The following is a 21462-nucleotide window of genomic DNA, read 5'->3' on the forward strand; positions in this document are numbered from 1 at the left end:
AGTCGCACGAGTATGTACCGCGTACCTGGTGGGTGGTGTTCTCACGTGTAATAGTGGTATCCATGTCGATGATCTGGCACGTCTTGCAGAGATTGCCATGACAGGGTTGTGTGGTGTCGAGGTCACTGTTCTGAAGACTGGGTAGTTTGCTGCAAACAATGGTTCATTTGAGGTTGCGTGGTTGTTTGAAGGCAAGTAGTGGGCGTGTGGGGATGACCTTGGCAAGATGTTCATCGTCATCAATGACGTGTTGAAGGCTGTGAAGAAGATGACATTGTTTCTCCGCTCCGGGGAAGTACTGGACGACGAAGGGTATTCTGTCGGATGTGTCCCATGTTTGTCTTCTGAGGAGGTCGGTCCGGTTTTTCGCTGTGGCGTGTTGGAACTGTCGATCGATGAGTCGAGTGCCATATCCCGTTCGTACGAGGGCATCTTTCAACGTCTGTAGATGTCTGTTACGCTCCTCCTCGTCTGAGCAGATCCTGTGTATACGGAGCGCTTGTCCATAGGGGATGGCTTCTTTAATGTGTTTAGGGTGGAAGCTGGAGAAGTGGAGCATCATGAGGTTATCCGTGGGTTTGCGGTAAAGCGAAGTGCTGAGGTGACCATCCTTGATGGAGACGAGTGTGTCCAAGAATGCAACTGATTTTGGAGAGTAGTCCATGGTGAGTCTGATGGTTGGATGGAACTTATTAATGTCATCGTGTAGTCGTTTCAGTGATTCTTCGCCGTGGGTCCAAAGGAAAAAAATGTCATCGATGTATCTGGTGTATAACATCGGTTGAAGGTCCTGTGCGGTGAGTAGGTCCTGTTCAAACTTGTGCATGAAGATGTTGGCGTATTGAGGTGCGAATTTGGTCCCCATGGCTGTTCCGTGCGTCTGGATGAAGAACTTGTTGTCGAAGGTGAAGACGTTGTGATCCAGGATGAAGCGGATGAGTTGCAGAATTGCATCTGGAGATTGGCAGTTGTCAGTGTTGAGTACTGAGGCTGTTGCAGCAATGCCGTCGTCATGGGGGATGCTGGTGTAGAGTGCCGAGACGTCCATTGTGACGAGGAATGTTCCTGGTTCAACTGGTCCATAGGTGCTGAGTTTCTGTAGGAAGTCCGTCGTGTCGCGACAGAAGCTGGGTGTACCTTGCACGATGGGTTTCAAGATGCCCTCGATGTAGCCAGAGAGGTTCTCACACAGGGTCCCATTGCCTGAAACGATAGGGCGGCCTGGTGTGTTGGCCTTATGTATTTTCGGGAGGCAGTAGAGATCTCCAATGCGGGGAGTACGTGGGATGAGAGCACGTAGGGTGCTCTGAAGATCTGGATCCAAGGTCTTGATCAGTCTGTTAAGTTGGCGGATGTGTTCCTTGGTCGGATCTGCGGGTAACTGTCTGTAGTGTTCTTGGTTGTTCAGTTGTCGGTATACTTCTTTGCAGTAGTCCGTTCTGTTCAGTACGACAGAGGCCCCCCTTTGTCTGCTGGTTGATGACGATGCTGCGGTTGGTCTTGAGAGCGCGGATGGCATTGCGTTGTGCTTGGGTGACGTTCGGGGCTGTCTTGTGAATGCGACTGATGAATCTGGCATTGACGCGACTCCTGACGGCTTGAGCATACATGTCGAGTCTAAGGCAGCGGCCTTCCGGAGGGGTCCAATTCGACTCTTTCCTCTTCGGTTGCCGCACCGCAGATCTCTCGGTCTGCTGTTCCGGTTCATTGGTAGTCTGCTTGGGTTCGCTGTTGGCCTCTTGGGGTCTGTGGAAGAATTCCCGGAGCCTCATTCGCCTGATGAATTCCTCCGTGTCTGCCGCGAGACTGATGGGGTCCATTTTGGTGGTGGTGCAGAAATTAAGCCCTCTGCTGAGGACTTCGATTTCATCTGGTTGAAGGGTGTAGTCTGACAAGTTGACAATAGATTTCCCTGTATTGTTTTCTACTGTGACACCGGGGGTGGCTTGGTTGCTGCCGGTGGTGATGCCAAGTTTCTCAAGCTTTCTGTTCTTGGTATGCATATAGGTGGCATAGTATTGTTGTCTCATCTGTTTGGCGGTGTTCCGCAGCTGGTCTGCTGCATCCTGAGCGCAAGTTGAGAATATGGCCTCTATCTTGGTTTCCAGGTTGCGTCGTCTGCTGTAGAGCTGGCGGACGAGGTGGTTGAGGAGTGTGAGAGAGGTGCGACGGCAGAGTCTCTCAGCGAAGTCTGTGTTGTAGGTCGACTTGAGTGGGTTTGTGATCTGTAGCCCTTTTGGGATCTTGTCTGCTTTCTTGCATCTTTGTAGAAACTTAATGTCAGTGTCTATATGCGCGATCTTCCTGGAGATCCTCTCCAGTTTGAGCCGGCAGTTTGCGGTGTCGATGGTAGCCATGATGTGGAGATGCCGGCGTTGGACTGGGGTGAGCACAGTAAGAAGTTTTATAACACCAGGTTAAAGTCCAACAGGTTTGTTTCGATGTCACTAGCTTTCGGAGCGCTGCTCCTTCCTCAGGTGAACTAACTAAGGTGAATTAACTAAGGCATAGAATATAGGAGCAGGGAGGTTATAATGGAGCTGTATAAAATGCTGGTTAGACCACAGCTGGAGTAGTGTGTGCAGTTCTGGAAGGAAGTGATTGCACTCGAGAGGATGCAGAGTAGATTCACCAGGATGTCCTGGGCGGGAGTATTTCAGCAAGCAAGAGAGACTGGATCGGCTGGGATTGTTTTCCTTGGAGCAGAGATGGCTGAGAGGGACCTGATTGAGGTATAAAATTATTCAGTGAATTAGTGGTGAATAGACGGGGTGAATAGGAAGGAACCTTTCCCCAGAGTGGAAGAGTCAATAACCAGTGGGCAGAGAAGGAAACTTTCCCCTGATTGGAGGGGTCAATAAGCAGGGGCACAGATTTCGGGTAATGGCAGGAGGTTTATAGGAGATGCAAAGAAAAAGTTTTTTCACCCAGAGGGTGGTGGGAATCTGGAACGCACAGCCTGAAACTGTGGTAGAGAATGTAAATTTCACAACATTTAAGGAGTATTTAGATGAACATTTCAAATGCCATTGCATGGAAGGCAACGGACTAAGTGCTGGAAAATGGGATTAGAGTAAATCGGTGCTTGATGGCTGGTGGAGACCCGATGGGTCAAAGCGCCTCTTTCACTCCTGGAAAAACTCTCTGACTCTAATCGTACCATTCAAATCAATGGAATTCTCAGGACCACATTGTGGAGGAAGGTTGCTTACACATAATGATAAGCAGCACTCGCACAAGCAGCAAAACACATAACTTTGGTCAGACAAGATTTTCCCATTTGAAATCCATATTGACTATTCATTGTTATGTTTATCTTTTCCAGATTTTAAAAGTTCCCTCCTTTACTCAGGATTCGATTATTTACCAATGTGAAGCTAATTGTTTCATAATTTCCTGGGCATGTTCTGGCCACCATTTTAAATATAGGAATTACATTACTGAGCAGCCAGTCTTTTAGAACTGATCCTTTTTAATGAATTATTAAATATGAGCAGTAATGTCTCTCCCTGCGAATCTTTTAAAATACGTGGATGTAATCCATTTGGATCAGGGGTTTTATCCCCTTTGAGTTTGATTAGTGTAATCAATAATCACCTCATCATTCAATGTCCTGTTGACCTGTTCTATCTCCCTGGGAAACAATGATGCAAAGTAATGATTTAATATTTCTGTTATTTCTATATCTTTCCTAGAGGTATTATCCTGTCTGAACCTTAATGCTCCCTAATGCTTCACAGCGGCATGGTCCCAGGTTCAATTCCGGGCTTGGGTCACTGTCTGTGCGGAGTCTGCACGTTCTCCCTATGTCTGTGTGGGTTTCCTCCGGGTGGATCCGGTTTCCTCCCACAAGACCCGAAAGACGTGCTGTGAGGCAATTTGGACATTCTGAATTCTCTCTCAGTGTACCCGAACAGGCGCCAAAATGTGGCGACGAGGGGCATTTCACAGTAACTTCATTGCAGTGTTAACGTAAGCCTCTGTGTGACAATAAAGATTATTATTATTTACTTTCCTCCTAACATTAACTGGCTGCAGTTTAATCTTCAAGATATATGTTGGTTTTTGTGATGGCAGCGTCCCTTTTTAAAAGCCATCGTCTGTGATCTTATCCTTCAATTTAAGAACTCCCAAAGAAACTGCTGAACAATAAAATTATGAATTTTTACTTCAGTCCTAAATTGTTTTTGTAAAAAAACTCTGCAATTCCTCTGATTAACATCTCCAATTAGAAAATGCTGATCAATCCTCACTGACAATCCTTACTGACTGGCACGCTTTTCACAGTGACACCTCCATCACGAAAGTAAATTATCAAAGAAAATATAATAGGTCAATATTTTACAAGAACATCAATAAAATAATAATACTAATCTTTATTGTCATAATTAGGCATACATTAACACTGCAATGAAGTTACTTGAAAATCCCCTAGTCGCCACACTCCGGCGCCTGTTCAGGTGAATGTTCAATTCACCTAACAAGCATGTCTTTCGGGGAGAACGTACAGACTGCACAGGCAGTGACCCAAGCGGGAATCGAACCTGGCACCCTGGTGCTGTGAAGCAACAGTGCTAACCACTGTGCTACCATGCCACCCTAATGATGCTGTTTGATGCTCACATTGTCACGGTAGTGACTGATTGGCAGCAACCTCTTCCCAGTCATTACAATCAATGCTTATTACATAAGTGGAGAATGAACAGGAGTGGAGTAAATTCAGATACAGGCAAGGCAACACCCAGTTATTAGCCTTGACCAGAACATCAGCTTTTTCAGCATTGTTTCTCCAGAGTTATTGAAACTCTCGAATGTCTCGCAGGAAGGAATCGCAGGTTTAGGTGCTGATGGATATCCTGGTGCATCCTCAGCCATCAATAGTAATTATATATAAAATCGAGGATTTGAAATACGTGAAGGTAGGAGGTATGATCAATAAGTTTGCAGATGGAAAATTGTTGGTGTGGTAACTAGCGAGGACAAAAGCCTTAAATCACGGGATGATACAGATGGGCTGGTCATATGGGGGCAGAACTGTCGCAAATGGAATTTAACCAGGAAAAGTGGTAGCTCTTGCACAAAGTCAGTACAGATATGATAGAACATAGAAAAATACAGCACAGAACAGGCCCTTCAGCCTACGATGTTGTGCCAAACCTTTGTCCTAGATTAATCACAGATTATCATAGAATTTACAGTGCAGAAGGAGGCCATTCGGCCTGTCGAGTCTGCACCGGCTCTTAGAAAGAGCACCCTACCCAAGGTCAACACCTCCACCCTATCCCCATAACCCAGTCACCCCACCCAACACTAAGGGCAATTTTGGACACTAAGGGCAATTTATCATGGCCAATCCACCTAACCTGCACATCTTTGGACTGTGGGAGGAAACCGGAGCACCCGGAGGAAACCCACGCACACACGGGGAGGATGTGCAGACTCCGCACAGACAGTGACCCAAGCCGGAATCGATCCTGGGATCCTGGCGCTGTGAAGCAATTGTGCTATCCACAATGCTACCGTGCTGCCATTAAGAATAAATTAATCTACACAATATCATTCTACCGTAATCCATGTACCTATCCAATAGCTGCTTGAAGGTCCCTAATTTTGCCGACTCAACTACTTCCACAGGCAGTGCATTCCATGCCCACACTACTCTCTGGGTAAAGAACCCACCTCTGACATCCCCCTATATCTTCGAACATTCACCTTAAATTTATGTCCCCTTGTAATGGTTTGTTCCACCCGGGAAAAGGTCTCTGACTGTCTACTCATCTATTCGCCTGATCATCTTATAAACCCTTATCAAGTCGCCCCTCATCCTTCTCCGTTCCAATGAGAAAAGGCCTAGCACCCTCAGCCTTTCCTCATAAGACCTACTCTCCATTCCAGGCAACATCCTGGTAAATCTCCTTTGCACCTTTTCCAAAGCTTCCACATCCTTCCTAAAATGAGGCGACCAGAACTGCACACAGTACTCCAAATGTGGCCTTACCAAGGTTTTGTACAGCTGCATCATCACCTCACAGCTCTTAAATTCAATCCCTCTGTTAATGAACGCCAGCACACCATAGGCCTTCTTCACAGCTCTATCCACTTGAATGGCAACTTTCAAAGATGTATGAACATAGACCCCAAGATCTCTCTGCTCCTCCACATTGCCAAGAATCCTACCGTTAATCCTGTATTCCGCATTCATATTTGTCCTTCCAAATTGGACAACCTCACACTTTGTGCCGAGTGACTTCCATTGTGTTGGATCATTCTAGAAAACACTGAACATATGACGAGCAAGATGGAAGAAGATGCAGGAATTATTGATTCTGGAATTGAACCCAGCAAGAGTTTGGATCTTCTGGGAGGAGAGAGGAAGGACACATTGGGGATAAAAACCTTTAAGTTCTGCATTGTTCCACAGGAGAACAGCATTTGATCAATTTGAGAAATGGAGAATAGCAGAATACCCATTGACAATAAATTGTTTGATTATTTTCGCAATTGGTGACCAAGTTATTTTGTATTAACTGTTTCAATGGTGCGGCTATTACCCAACATTCCCTGCGTCTGTGAATGTGCCCTATTCATTCCACGGAGCCCAGTGCGCAGATGCAATGTTGGTTCTTTCTGGAGCATGCGCAGTGTCACTTTGCTCGGAGGTCTGCGATTGCGGGAGCAGCTGTTTTGGGTGGTGAGGTGGAGGGAGGAATGGAGCCGGGAGTCGGGGTGGGGAGGGAGTGAAGGCTTCATAAACACCCTCTGCTGGTCACAAGACCGGAAAAACACCCTGCAAATCCCGCGTTTGCAGCTGCGGTGCTTTTATCTGGTATCAGGCCCAGTTCCACGGCCGCCATCTTTGTTTAGCGGCGCGGCTGAGGGGTCATCTTGATGACGTAACAGAGGCGGTGCTTCAGGATCCTGGTGACCAGGAGAGAAAATCATTGTCTCGATGATTGACAGGCCCCTCCAGAGGGGTGAGGTGCTACTTACATGCGTAGCAATCCGAAGAACAGAAGAATAACATCAGAATTAGCAGCAGGAGTAGGCCATTCGGCCTATTGACACTGCTCTGCCATTCAAGAAACGCTGATCCGAATGTGCCATTAATTACATTTTCCTGTCTGCACCCAAAACATTTGACTGTCCAGTAAATTAAAAAACACCAACGCAGCTTTGAGTATATTCAGTGACCCAGCGCCACTGCTCTCTGGGAAAGAATTCCACGAACTCAGCTTTGACAAAGTCATCGACTCAAAACGTTAGCTCCCTTTTCTCTCCACAGATCCTGTCAGACCTGCTGAGATTGTCCAGCATTTTCTGTTTTTGTTTCAGATTCCAGCATCCGCAGTAATTTGCTTTTATCCACAGACTGATGACCCTCTGAGGGAAGACATTTCTGCTTATCTCAGTGTCAAATTGGAGAATTCTTATCTTTAAACTGTCCCCCTTAGTTCTTGAATCCCCACATGGGAAAATATTGTTTCATCAAAACCCCTCAGAATTTTAGATGTTTCAATAAGATCACCTCTCATTCTTCTAAACTTCATCGGGTACAGACCAATCAGGCTCAATCTTGCTCCATAAAACAAACTCTCCCATCCCAGAAATCAGACTAGTGAAACTTCACTGAACTGCCTGCAAAGCAAGTAAAACCCTCATTAAGTAATCCTGGGACATGAGCACTGCTGTCTCACGGCACCGAGGTCCCAGGTTCGATCCTGGCTCTGAGTCACTGTCCATGTGGAGTTTGCACATTCTCCCCGTGTTTGCATGGGTTTCACCCCCACAACCCAAAGATGTGCAGGGTAGGTGGATTGGCCACGCTAAACTGTCCCTTAATTGGAAAAAATGAATTGGGTACTCTGAATTTTTTTTTTTAAAGTAATCCTGGGACTGGCAACAGGGGGAAAGAATGTTTGGAACTTCTATCCTGGACTCGAAGAGTGATGGATTTTGGAAACTCCTTTTACCGGGGGTTAGGAGAGGATTTACACCCAGCAAACTCAAACCAAGATAAATGTTTGTCTGATCTTAATTTCTAACCTCGACTAACATTTCTGACCATTGTAATTTCCTTTGACAGCTGCTTCCAAAGCTTCTGATATCTTTCCAGCCAAAGGTTGCAGCAGGAGATTGTAAACTTGGAAACACTGAAATTGTGACAGAGGTGAGTATTATTATTATTTTTTATGATAAATTTAGAGTACCCAATTATTTGTTTCCAATTAAGGGGCAATTTAGCATGGCCAATCCGAAGCTGGCACTCCCAGTGCAGACTTTGGTGTTGTGAAGTTGTTGCTGTGGTGCAGAGTGGCTGCTGCTGTTGCTGCTCTCTCTCTCTCTCTATTGCTGCTGCTGTTGCTCAGTTTTCTGCCTGTGTCCAGTGCTGGTTGCTGCCTGGAGGAAGGAGAGGGGAGAGAAGGACGGAGAGAGGAGAGAAGGACAACAACAAGGAGATAACTTCAAAAACAAGATGGGAGTAAAGCCCTTTGGACTGCTTGTTTGCTGGGCCTCTCCCGGGTTGAGGGCCAGGCCCAGTCTTCCCAACTGATAACATCTGCCTTCAGCAAGGACAAAATCCTCCTTATTCTTACCAGTGTGCTTGTTCCAGGGCAGAGGGATCGAGTGGGCAGTGTGTTTGCTGAGCCCCCTCCCGGACTGAAGACTCCACACACCAGCAGGGAGGAGGTGGATTCTATTGGGTGGTCGTTCCAGGGTTGCAGCACGGACTGTGTTTTTGCTGAGTCCAACTTGGGCCAAAGACCTCGTGAACCAGCGCCACTTACCTCCTTGTGCACCTGCTCTGGGCCTGGCGAAGCGCATCAGTTGTAGGTCCAGGCAGCGGGCGACCGAGGGGGTCATCCGATCAGACTATTTACTCCTTTTCCACGGCTACATTCGCAGCAGGGTGCCCTAGAAAGGGAGCATGCGGTGTCCATGGGCACCAGCAAAGCCTTCCATGCCTGGTGGGCACCGCACGGGTTGGGGTGCTTTATTGACCCCTTTAATTGCACTCTCATTCGATGTTTTTAAGTTTCTGCTGATCTTTGTTACGTTCAGGCAGTGCCCCTAACTGGAGCGGCCCTTTTTGCTTTGTCCCTAAGTTTGTTTCCTTTGTTCTATTTTGTTGGTGGACCTCAAAAGAGTGGCCAATCCATCTGGCCTGCACATCTTTGGGTTGTGGGGGTGAGACCCATGGAGAAACGGGGAGAATGTGCAAACTCCACACGGCAGTGACCCAGGGCCGGGAACGAACCTGGGTCCTCAGCACCGTGAGGCAGCAGTGCTAACCACTGCCACCGTGCCACCCTTTGTCATGATGTTTCCATTCCTATTTTATCACACACCTCCCAGTGACACTCATTGTAACACCGAAACTTCAAAATATCAATGCTACCTTGCATCTTGCCCTCCTATTATTGTCTAATGATAACAGTAACAGAGTAACACACACCAAAATTGGAATATCAGATAGGTTGTTGTCTAATAATAATAGTAATTCCACTCCACCCGACAAAAGGCCTTCTCCCTCTGAGGGCATCATGATAACGTTTAAGAGCCTTCTAACATTAGCCGTGAGTTCCTAGCCCTTTCCAAATCCCATCTGGTCTTCCCCTACCACCCCTGGGGCACAGTCCTCTATCCTTGTGGCCAATATCTTAGCCAGCAGTTTGGCATCCAATTCAATAGGGAGATTGGTCTGTATGACCCGCATTGCTCAGGGTCCTTCTACCGTTTCAGAATCAATGAGATTGAGGCTTGCGACATTGTTGGGGGAAGGACTCCCCGCTCCCTTGCCTCATTAAATGCCCTCACCAGCAGTGGGCCCAATATCTCCGAGAACTTCTTGTAGAATTTCACCAGGTAGACGTCAGGCCCTGGGACCTTGCCCAACTGCATGACCTCCAGCCCCTCCATTATGTCCTCAATTTCAATTGGGGCTCCCAGCCCTTCCACCAGTTCTTCCTCCACCCTCGGGAACCTCAACTGACCCAAGAACTGCCTCACCCCTCCAACCCAGCCGGGGGTTCCGACTCGTATAACTTGCTATAAAAGTCCTTAAACACCTCATTCACCCCCACTGGGTCCAGGACCGCATTCCCACCTCTGTTCTTTACTCTCCCTATCTCCCTGGCTGCCTCCCTTTTCCTCAGCTGGTTCGCTAACATTCTATTGGCCTTTTCCCCAAACTCATACACCGCTCCCTTTGCCTTTCTCAGTTGTTCCACCGCTTTCCCCGTAGACAACAGCCCAAACTCTATTCTGTAACCTCCACCGCTCCTTCAATAACCCCCCATCCGGGGCTTCCGCATATCTCCTATCCACATGGAGTATCTCCCTAACCAACCTATCCCTCCCTGCTCGTTCCACCTTTTCTCTATGGGCCCATATCAAAATTAATTCCCTCCAACCACTGCCTTCAGTGCTTCCCACACCGCTGCTGCCGAGACTTCCCCTGTATCATTTATTTCCAGATCGTTCTGGATGGACTTGCTCACCCGCCCACAGACCTCCTCATCTGCGAATAGTCCCACATCCAACCTCCATAACGGACGCTGCCCTCTCTCCATACTAACCCGTAGATCCACCCAATGTGGGGCGGATCCTACAGAGCAGGAGGCCCTTTGGCCCATCGAGTCTGCACTGATTCTCTGAAAGGACACCCTGCCTAGGCCCACACCCCTACCCTGTCCCTGTAACCCCATAGCCCCATCTAACCTACCCATCCCTGGACATTAAGGGGCAATTTATCAAGGCCAATCCAAGTAACTTGTTCTTCTTTGGATTGTTGGAGGAAACCGAGCACCAGGTGGAAACCCACGCAGACATAGGGAGAAAGTGCAAATTCCACACAGACAGTCACCATGGCTGGAATTGAACGCAGGTCTCTGGCGCTGTTACGCAGCAATGCTAATCACTGTGTCACTGGAAGCATAGTTTCTTTATCAATATTACTGTTTATGAAGCTCAAGATCGAATTTGTTTTGCCTACTACTCTCTTATTATGTCTTGTAGATATACTAAATCCCTCTTCACCTCTTTCTCTCTCCTCCCAAAAAGGCCAGTTGTGTTTTTATGACAATCCAGCAGTTTTCATGGTCACTTTTTCCCAGTGCTGGCCCCACAAATGACCAGATTCATTCAGCTAAATTTCACAACCTGCCTTTGTGTTTTTGTGGGTTCTCTCTCACTCCCTATTTTCTGTTTTCAATCAGTTTCACAGGGTGTTCGAAGGGGAGGCTTCCAAGTCCGGAAACTCAAACCAAGCATCACATCAGGATCTGACAGAGTCCTCTATTTATCATATCCTGAATATCAGCGGATTTTGAAACTGGAAGGAAAAAGCATTGTTCACAGTGGGGAGAAACCGTACACGTGTTGTGTGTGTGGACGAGGATTCAGTCGATCATCAGGCCTCACAAGCCACAAATGCAGTTACACTGAGGAGAAACCGTGGAAATGTGCGGACTGTGGGAAAGGGTTTATTTCCCCATCCAAGCTGGAAACTCACCGACGCAGTCACACTGGAGAGAGACCATTCACTTGCTCCAAGTGTGGGAGGGGATTCATTCAGTCATCCGGCCTGCTGAGACGCCGGCGAGTTCACACTGATGAGAGACTGTTTCAATGTCCAGACTGCGGGAAGAGCTATAAAAGTTCTGAGGAACTGATGAGCCATCAACGTGTTCACACTGACGAGAGGCCGTTCAGGTGCTCTCACTGCGGGACTGGGTTCAGACGATCATCTCACCTCACTGTACATCAGCGAATTCACACTGGGGAGAGGCCATTCACCTGCGCCGAGTGTGGGAAGGGATTCACTCACTCATCCCCCAGGCAGACACACCAGCGAATTCACACTGGGGAGAGGCCATTTGCCTGCTCCAAGTGTGGGAAGGGATTCACTCGGTCATCTGACCTGCAGAAGCACCAGCGAGTTCACACTGATGAGAGACCGTTTCAATGTCCAGACTGCGGGAAGTACTATAAAAGTTCTGGGGACCTGATGCTCCATCAACGTGTTCACACTGACGAGAGACGGTTCAGGTGCTCTCACTGCGGGACTGGGTTCAGACGATCATCTCACCTCACTGTACATCAGTGAACTCACACTGGGGAGAGGGCATTCACCTGCTCCGAGTGTGGGAAGGGGTTCACTGAGTCATTCAACCTGCAGAAGCACCAGCGAATTCACACTGGGGAGAGGCCATTCACCTGCTCCAAGTGTGGGAAGGGATTCACTCAGTCATCTACTCTGTCCATACACCAGCGAATTCACACTGGAGAGGGACCGTTCCCCTGCTCCGAGTGTGGAAAGAGATTCACCACTTCATACCACCTGCTGAGACATCAACGTGGCCACAAGTAACCACAGTGATTGGATTTTGCTGTTCCTCACATTCAGGACTGAACCATATTCATTTGGGTCTATTTCTGCTGATAACAAACTCCAGCCCATTTACAGGGGCTAATATTCTGGCTAAAAGTCAAATAAGATTTGTGTGAAATACGCAGAGTGCTGAAACTTTTAATATCTCTGACACAAGTTAGTTCCTTTTGAAGTACTCTCGCTCTCCCCTGTCTCTTCCATCCTCACCTCCAACAAGAAGTGTGAGGAGCTTGTGGAGCTTCTTTGTGACTAAGATTGAGTAAATCCGATCAGCTGCCTCTGCTGCTTCCCTCCCTTCCACGAGCCCACCGGACCAAACTGTCTCTAAATTTCATCCTTGTGACTTCTGGTGGCGGCCATGGTGGCGGAGGAGGTCACGCATTTGCTAACTTCCGCTCGTGACGGACCTTTTGGAACTTTTCTCCTGATTTTCCGGAATTTTATTAGAAACATCGGTGGAGAGTGAGACAGTGAGGAGAAATCCCCCACTGGTATATGGAGCCGTGGACCAGAAGTGGTCGTATAAGAAGAATTAGTTGAGCAGCGAAGGTGACTGTAGAACCTGCAGCACAGGAAAGCATGGCGGAGGCGCAGGGTCCCAGTTTGGTGGCACAGTGGTCAATGGTACAGCGGGTGGAGTTCATTCAGGAGAGCTTCGCCAAACACATGAAGGAAGGGTTAGACCTGATTAAGGCAACGATTGATCAGGTGGAACAGGGGCTGGAAGCCCACGGACTGGCGATCCAGAAGGTGTCCGAGCACGAGGACCATTTAACCGCGTTGGAGGCGGAAGTGGGGCTGATAAGGGACCACTAGAAAAGATTGCAGGAGGACCTGGAGAACAGGTCCCGGAGACAGAACCTGAGGATCGTTGGCCTCCCGGATGCAGTGAGGGGTCGGACGCAAGGGCATATGTGACAAGTTTGCTGGAAAAGCTGATGGGAGATGGGGCGTTTTCTCGACCCTTGGAAGTGGACAGGGCGCATCGAGCGTTTGCGAGGAGGCCCCGAGCGAATGAACCTCCGAGGGCGATCCGGGTGCGAATGCACCGGTTCCTGGACAAGGAGCGGATTTTGCGGTGGGCCAAGCAGACACGGAGCTGCAAGTGGGAGAACTGTGAGTTGCGCATTTACCAGGACCTGGGCATGGAACTGGCTAAAAGACGAGCTGGATTCAATAGGGTAAAATCGGCCCTCTTCAAGAAGGGGGTGAAGTTTGGGATGTTATACCCAGCGCGTCTGTGGGTCAAGTATGAGGACCAGGAACTTTACTTTGAATCGCCGGATGAAGCGATGGACTTTATCAAAGCCAAAAGGCTGGCAGGGGGTTGAGGACATTGAACCTTGGGGGAGGGTATTGCGGTATCGATTCTGTTAAAGCTTTCTTAGTTTTGATCTGTATATGCAGTGCTCTCTGGAACAGGTTTTTAGGCCGTTGCTCAGATTTGTAAGTTAACTTTGTTTCAGTGGGTGGAGGGATTTTTCGACTGTGTTTATTGGGGACTGTGATGTTTTGAATATGTATGTTCGAGCGGAGTGGGGAGGGGATAGGATGTCTGGCGCCATGGACGGGGGTCACCAGGCTAGATAGGTGGGCTAGCTCACGGAAGTGCAGCGGTGGGTGAGCAGGTGGTAAGTTTGTTCAGGGGGGGTTGGGATTGTGGTGTTGCTAATAGTGGGGTGGGGGGGAGAGGGTGCTGCTCTGCTGACCGAGGAGAAACTGTTGCTGGGAGACAAAGGGGAGGGCGGGCCCTCGGAGGCGAGGGACGCGAGCTGGAGGCTGGCTTAAGAAGGGTGATCGGCTTGGGGGGAAGAGGGGTGGGAGAGGCGGAAAACCTCCCGACTAGGCTGACCACATGAAATATTAAGAGGGCTGAATCGGCCGGTTAAGAGGGCTCGGGTGACTTCCGGTTGCGGCTATGCCTAGGTAGGTCGCGCGTTCGGCAGCTCTCGCCGGGAACGGACGTTTGGGCTCTCTAGAGGGGCCCCAACGGCAATTGTTCGACGGCTCCCAGTATGGAAAGGTGACAGCAAGGTCCCCCCGATATTATATGGATTGGACCAGGAGTGGAGCGGTGAAAAAAGTGATCTTGGAGCAGCAAAAAGTGAGAGGGAGGAAAAACAAGATGGCAGCGGGTGGAGACCAAGCAGCATGGGCGCAGTTGTCGCAGGAGCAGCAGGGGTTTCTTAAACGCTGCTTTGAGGAGCTGAAGACAGAAATGCTGGCGCCAATGAAGGCAGCGATTGAGAAGCCAGTGGAGACCCAGAAGGCCCAAGGGGCGGCGATCCGGGAGGTGCGGCAAAAAGCCTCGGAGAACGAGGATGAGATCTTGGGCCTGGCGGTGAAGGTGGAGGCGCACGAGGCGCTGCACAAGAGGGGGGCGGAAAGATTTGAGGACCTGGAGAATAGGTCGAGGAGGAAGAATCTTCGGATTCTGGGTCTCCCTGAAGGAGTGGAGGGGCCCGATGCTGGGGCATATGTGAGCACAATGCTCAATTCGCTGATGGGCGCGGGAGCCTTCCCGAGGCCCCTGGAGCAAAATGGGGCTCGCCGGGTCCTAGCAAGGAGACCCAAGGCCAACAAGCTGCCAAGGGCTGTAGTGCTGAGGTTTCACCGCTTTATGGACAGAGAGTGTGTCCTGAGATGGGCCAAGAAAGAGCGGAGCAGCAGGTGGGAGAACACGGAGATCCGAATCTACCAGGACTGGAGTGCAGAGGTGGCAAAAAAGAGAGCTGGTTTCAACCGGGCTAAGGCAGTTCTCCATCGGAACGGGATGAAGTTCGGTATGCTGCAGCCAGCGCGATTGTGGGTCACGTTCCAGGATCGGCACCACTATTTTGAAACGCCTTATGATGCATGGCACTTTCTACGGACTGAAAAGTTGAACTCAAATTGAGGGTTTGTTGTGGGGGGATGTTTACTGTGCATATGGTGTTTATTACGTTTAGGGAATGTTCCTTTGGTTTGGGTGCTGGAGGGGGATGGGTGAAGGGATTTGATCGGGAGAGTGTGAGCGTCGGTGTTGGAGGGGCAGACCTCCACGAAGGAAGAGGGGGAGTGGAGGCCCGGGGATGGGGAATTGGGGTAAGGCCGCAAAAGGAGCTGCGCCAGAGGGGGCGGGGCCGGCTCAGGAAAGCGCGGGCTTTTTCCCGCGCTAGGGAAGGACGGGGGGGGGGGGGGGGGCGGTGTTGGGGAGGAGCGCAAACTGACTGCCGGGGGGGGCGGGGATTCTCACACTGGGGGGGGTCGATGGAAAGGCGGGAGAGGCCGGGGTCAGCAGGAATCAGCTGACTTACGGGAGTGTTATGGGGGGAGCAAAAGGGCTAGATGTGAATTTAGCGGGGGAGGGGGGTATAGGGTTGCTGCTGCATTGGCCAAAGGGGAGCTGGAAGTAGGAGAGGTGGTCGGGGCGGGGGTCCGCCGTCTGGGGGACTGGAGGGTGCGGGAGGCGCGGGCACGTGGCTGGCCTAGAAAAGGAGATGGCTAGTCGGCAGGAGGGGGAGGGGGTGAGCAGCCCCCCAATCCGGCTGATAACTTGGAATGTGATGGGCCTGAACGGGCCGGTCAAGAGGGCCCGGGTGTTTGCGCACTTAAACGGACTGAAGGCAGAAGTGGTTATGCTCCAGGAGACACATTTGAAGGTGGCAGATCAGGTTAGGCTGAGAAAGGGATGGGTAGGACAGGTATTCCATTTTAGGCTGGATGTGAAGAACAGAGGGGTTGCACTACTGGTGGGGAAGCGGGTGTCGTTTGAGGCACTGAATATTGTAGTGGATAATGGAGGTCGATATGTGATGGTGAGCGGTAGGTTGCAGGGGGTGCGGGTGGTACTGGTAAACGTATATGCTCCGAATTGGGATGATGCCGGATTTATGAAACGCATGCTGGGTCGGATTCCGGACCTGAAGGTAGGAAGCTTGATAATGGGGGGGGGGGGTTTCAACACGATGCTGGACCCAGCACTGGATCGCTCTCGGTCCAAGACGGGTAAGAGGCCGGCTGCGGCCAAGGTGCTTAGGGGTTTTATGGACCAGATGGGGGAGTGGATCCATGGAGGTTTGTCAGGCCCCTGGCCAGGGAATTCTCATTCTTCTCCCATGTACATAGAGCCTACTCCCAGATAGATTTCTTTATTTTGAGTAGGGCGCTAATCCCGAAAGTGCAGTGAACGGAGTATTCGGCTATAGCCATCTCAGACTACGCCCCGCACTGGGTGGAGCTGGAGTTAGGAGAGGAGAGGGACCAGCGCCCGCTGTGGCATCTTGATGTGGGATTATTGGCGGATGAGGAGGTGTGTGGGCGGGTGCGGGGGTTCATTGAAAGATATTTGGAGGCCAACGACAACGGGGAGGTACAGGTGGGGGTAGTCTGGGAGGCACTGAAGGCGGTGGTCAGGGGAGAGCTAATCTCCATTAGGGCCCACAGGGAGAAGAGGGAGGGCAGGGAGAGGGAGAGGTTGGTGGGGGAGATCTTAAGGGTGGACAGGAGATATGCAGAGGCGCCGAGGAGGGGCTACTCAGGGAGTGACAGAACCGCCAGACGGAGTTTGACCTGTTGACCACAGGGAAAGCAGAGGCACAGTGGAGGAAAGCGCAGGGGGCGACGTATGAGTATGGGGAGAAGGCGAGTCGGATGCTGGCACACCAGCTTCGTAAGAGGGAGGCAGCGAGGGAGATAGGTGGGGTTAAGGATAGCGGGGGGAATACGGTGCGGAGTGCGGTGAGAATAAACGAGGTATTTAGGGACTTCAATGGGGATCTGTACAGATCTGAGCCCCCAGCCGGGGAAGAGGGGATGCAACGATTTTTGGATCAGCTGAGGTTCCCGAGGGTGGAGGAGCAGGAGGTGGCTGGTTTAGGGGCGCCAATTGGGCTGGAGGAGCTGGTTAAAGGATTGGGGAGCATGCAGACGGGGAAGGCCCCGGGGCCAGATGGGTTCCCGGTCAAGTTTTACAGGAAATACGCAGACCTGCGAGGCCCATTGCTAGTGAGGACTTTCAATAAGGCAAGGGAGAGGGGAGACCCTGCCCCCGACAATGTCCGGGGCGCTGATCTCGCTGATCCTGAAGCGGGACAAGGACCCACTGCAATGTGGGTCGTATAGACCGATCTCACTCCTCAATGTGGATGCTAAGTTGCTGGCAAAAGTGCTGGCTACGAGAATTGAGGACTGTGTCCCGGGGGTGATTCATGAGGACCAGACGGGATTTGTAAAGGGCAGGCAGCGAAACACTAATGTGCGGAGGCTCCTCAATGTGACCATGATGCCCTCGGTGGAGGGAGAAGCGGAGGTAGTGGCAGCTAATGACGTAGAGAAGGCCTTCGACAGGGTGGAGTGGGAGTATCTTTGGGAAGTGCTGCGGAGGTTTGGGTTTGGGGAGGGGTTCATCAGTTGGGTCAGTTGCTATATAGAGCCCCGGTGGCGAGTGTGGCTACGAATCGGCGGAGGTTGGAGTACTTTCGGCTGTACCGAGGGACGAGGCAGGGGTGCCCCCTGTCCCCCTTGTTTGCATTGGCAATTGAGCCTCTGGCCATGGCACTAAGTGAGTCCAGGAAATGGAGGGGACTGGTCCGAGGGGGAGAGGAACATCAGGTGTCGCTGGATGCGGACGACCTGTTGCTGTATGTGGCAGATCCAGTGGAGGGGATGGCGGAGGTCATGCGGATCCTAAGGGAGTTTGGGGACTTCTCGGGGTATAAGCTCAATGTAGGGAAAAGTGAGCTCTTTGTGGTGCATCCAGGGGACCAGGAAAAGGGGATAGACGACCGACCGTTGCAGAGGGCGGAAAGGAGCTTACGGTACTTAGGGATCCAAGTGGCTGGGAGTTGGGGGGCCCTGCACAAGCTCAATTTGACGCGGTTGGTGGAGCAGATGGAGGAGGATTTCAAAAGATGGGATGTGCTGCCACTCTCGCTAGCGGGCAGGGTACAGTCGGTTAAAATGATGGTCCTCCCGAGGTTTCTCTTTGTGTTCCAGTGCCTTCCCATTATGATTCCCAAGGCCTTTTTCAAACGGGTAGGTAGGAGCATCATGGGTTTCGTGTGGGCAAATAAGACCCCAAGGGTAAAGAGGGTGTTTTTGGAGCGTAGTAGGGACAGGGGAGGGCTGGCGCTGCCAAATTTGTGCGGCTATCATTGGGCTGCCAATGTGGCGATGATCCATAAGTGGGTAATGGAGGTAGAGGGGGCGGTGTGGAAGAGGTTGGAGATGGCGTCCTGTGTGGGCACGAGCCTGAGGGCGCTGGCACCACTGCTGCTCTCGCTGACGAGGTACACCACGAGTCCGGTCGTGGCGGCGACGTTGAAGATCTGGGGGCAGTGGAGACGACACAGGGGCGAGGTGGGAGCCTCGATTTGGTCCTCGATTCGGGAGAACCAGCGATTCGTCCTGAGAAGGGTGGATGGGGGGTTTCGGAGCTGGCATCGGGCAGGGATTAGAAGAATGGGGGGACCTGTTTATAGATGGACGTTTGCGAGCCTAGGGGCATTGGAGGAGAAGTTTGGGTTACCCCCGGGAAATGCTTTCAGGTATATGCAAGTGAGGCGGCAGGTGAGGGAATTCCCGCTGCTCCCGGCACAGGGGATTCAGGACAGGGTGATTTCGGGTGTATGGGTTGGAGAAGACAGGGTTTTGGCGAGCTACCAGGAGCTGAAAGAAGAGGAGGCCTCGGTAGAGGAGTTAAAGGGCAAGTGGGAAGAGGAGATAGATGAGGGTCTGTGGACTGATGCCCTGAGTAGGGTTAATTCTTCCTCCTCTTGCGCCAGGCTCAGCCTAATACAATTCAAGGTTACTCACAGAGCGCATATGACAGGGGCGAGGTTGAGTAGGTTCTTTGGGGTGGAGGACAGATGTGGGAGGTGCTCGGGAAGCCCGGCGAATCACGTCCACATGTTCTGGTCATGCCCGACACTGGATGGGTTTTGGAGGGGTTTCGCGAGGATTATGTCCAAGGTGGTGAAAGTCCAAGGTCAAGCCGAGTTGGGGGTTGGCACTATTTGGGGTAACGGACGAGCCGGGAGTGCAGGGGGCGAAAGAGGCCGGTATCCTGGCCTTTGCGTCCCTGGTAGCCCGGCGGAGGATCTTGCTATTATGGAAGGACGCAAAGCCCCCAGTGTGGAAGCCTGGATAAATGACATGGCAGGGTTCATTAAGCTGGAGAGGATAAAGTTTGCCTTACGAGGGTCTGTGCAGGGGTTCTTCAGGTGGTGGCAACTGTTCCTAGACTATCTCGCAGAGTGTTAGGAGGAGGTCAGCTGCAGCAGCAACCCAAGGGTGGGGGGTCTCTTTTGGGGGGGGAGGAATTCGGGTGGGTGGGTGGGGGGGGGGGCTTCCCTATGGGTACGTTTGAATGTCATTGGGGGGGGTTACTGTATATGGGGGAAACCCAATGTATAAGTTTTGTATAATTTTTGACTTGTGTTTCTTTCGTTTTGCTATTGGGGGGAGGGGGTTTGTTAAAAATTCTGTTGGAAAATTTGAATAAACATTTTTTTTTTAAAGTAGGCTTACATTAACATTGCAATGATGTTACGGTGAAAATCCCCTCTTCGCCACATTCTGGCGCCTGTTCGCGTACACAGAGTAAGAATTCAGAATGTCCAATTCATCTAACAAGTCTTTCCGGACTTTTGTGGGACAAAACCAGAGCACTCGGAGGAAACCCACACAGACACAGGGAATACGTGCAAACTCTGCACAGACAGTGACCCAAGCCGGAAATCAAACCCGGGTGCCTGGTGCTGTGAAGCAACAGTGCTAACCACTGTGCTACCATGCCGCCCATTGTTACAAACATTGTTGAAAGTGGTGGGACTGGGAGCCTCATTGAGAAGGTCCATATGATGTTCTGGATTGGTTGGAGGAAACAAATATTAAATTGACTGGAAATGAAGAAGTAAAGACAATATCTGTGCTATCATGGAGACTAAACTGTACAAAATGAAAAATCCAATAACTAGATTGAATATAATAATAATAATCTTTATTATTGTCACAGGTAGGCTTACAATAACACTGCAAGAAGTTACTGTGGAAAGCCCCTAGTCGCCATATTCTGGCGCTTGTTCGGGTACACAGAGGGAGAATTGAGAATGTCCAAATTACCTAACAGCACATCTTTCGGGACTTGTGGGAGTAAACCGGAGCACCCGGAGGAAACCCACGCAGACACACGGAGAATGTGCAGACTCCGCACAGACACCCAAGCCAGAATCGAACCTGGGACCCTGGAGCTGTGAAGCCACAGTGCTAACCACTGTGCTGCCCATATAAATACTGTGTTAGGTTTTTCCATTAGGAACAAGTTGTAGATGACCATCATCTCCTGGATTGTGCCCAGACTTAAATTCTCTTCCTGCCGTACGATCCTCCCCCAGATTGTCCTTTCTGAGTTCCTGCCAGGTAATGTTAAACACTAAGGTAGCAAAGCTAAAAATCTACAACAATGGGTTTAACACAAAGCTGATTTATTTGAGAAATAACAAGAGTACTAAGCACTTATAATTATTAACATCAGCAGAAAGAAACACCAAAAGTCAAAATGAACATGGTTTAGTCCGGGACGTGGTTAACAGCAGCAATAATAGCAGAATCCAACTCCTGCAGTCACTCGTGAAGTCGTTTGTGTCTAACCAGGTTGTCTGACTGAGCAAATCCCTTCCTACACGTACAGCAGGTAAACAACCTCTCACCAGTGTGAACTCGCTGGTGTCTCAGAAAGTTGGATGAACAGGCGAATCCCTTTCCACATTCAGAGCAGGTGAATGGTCTCTCCCCAGTGTGTGCACGTTGGTGTGTCAGCATTTCACATCTGCTTTTAAAACTCTTCTCATAGTCAGAACATTTAAATCGTCTATTGCTAGTATGAACATGTTGGTGCGCAGTGAGGAGTGATGACTGAGTGAATTTCTTACCACAGGTGGAACAGGTGAATGGCCTCTCCCCAGCATGAGCTTGCTTGTGTGTTCGAAGATCAGATGAATTTGTGAAACCTTTCTCACAAACAGAGCAGGTGTACGGTCTTTCCCCAATGTGAAATCGCTTGTGTATCAGCAGGTGGGATGAGCGAGCAT

At 50.3% G+C, this 21462-nt stretch overlaps 1 long non-coding RNA gene across 1 annotated transcript; it reads left to right on the forward strand.

Annotated features, from left to right (window-relative positions):
- Positions 1–6800: 6800 nt before the first annotated feature.
- LOC140418741 (uncharacterized) lies at positions 6801–13978 on the forward strand. Its single transcript, XR_011945313.1, has 3 exons — positions 6801–7258; positions 8084–8167; positions 11217–13978. It is a non-coding gene; the product is annotated as an uncharacterized lncRNA (long non-coding RNA).
- Positions 13979–21462: the final 7484 nt, after the last annotated feature.

The sequence above is a fragment of the Scyliorhinus torazame genome, chromosome 5 (genome assembly GCF_047496885.1).
Source record: "Scyliorhinus torazame isolate Kashiwa2021f chromosome 5, sScyTor2.1, whole genome shotgun sequence".
In the NCBI taxonomy this organism is placed as follows: domain Eukaryota; kingdom Metazoa; phylum Chordata; class Chondrichthyes; order Carcharhiniformes; family Scyliorhinidae; genus Scyliorhinus; species Scyliorhinus torazame.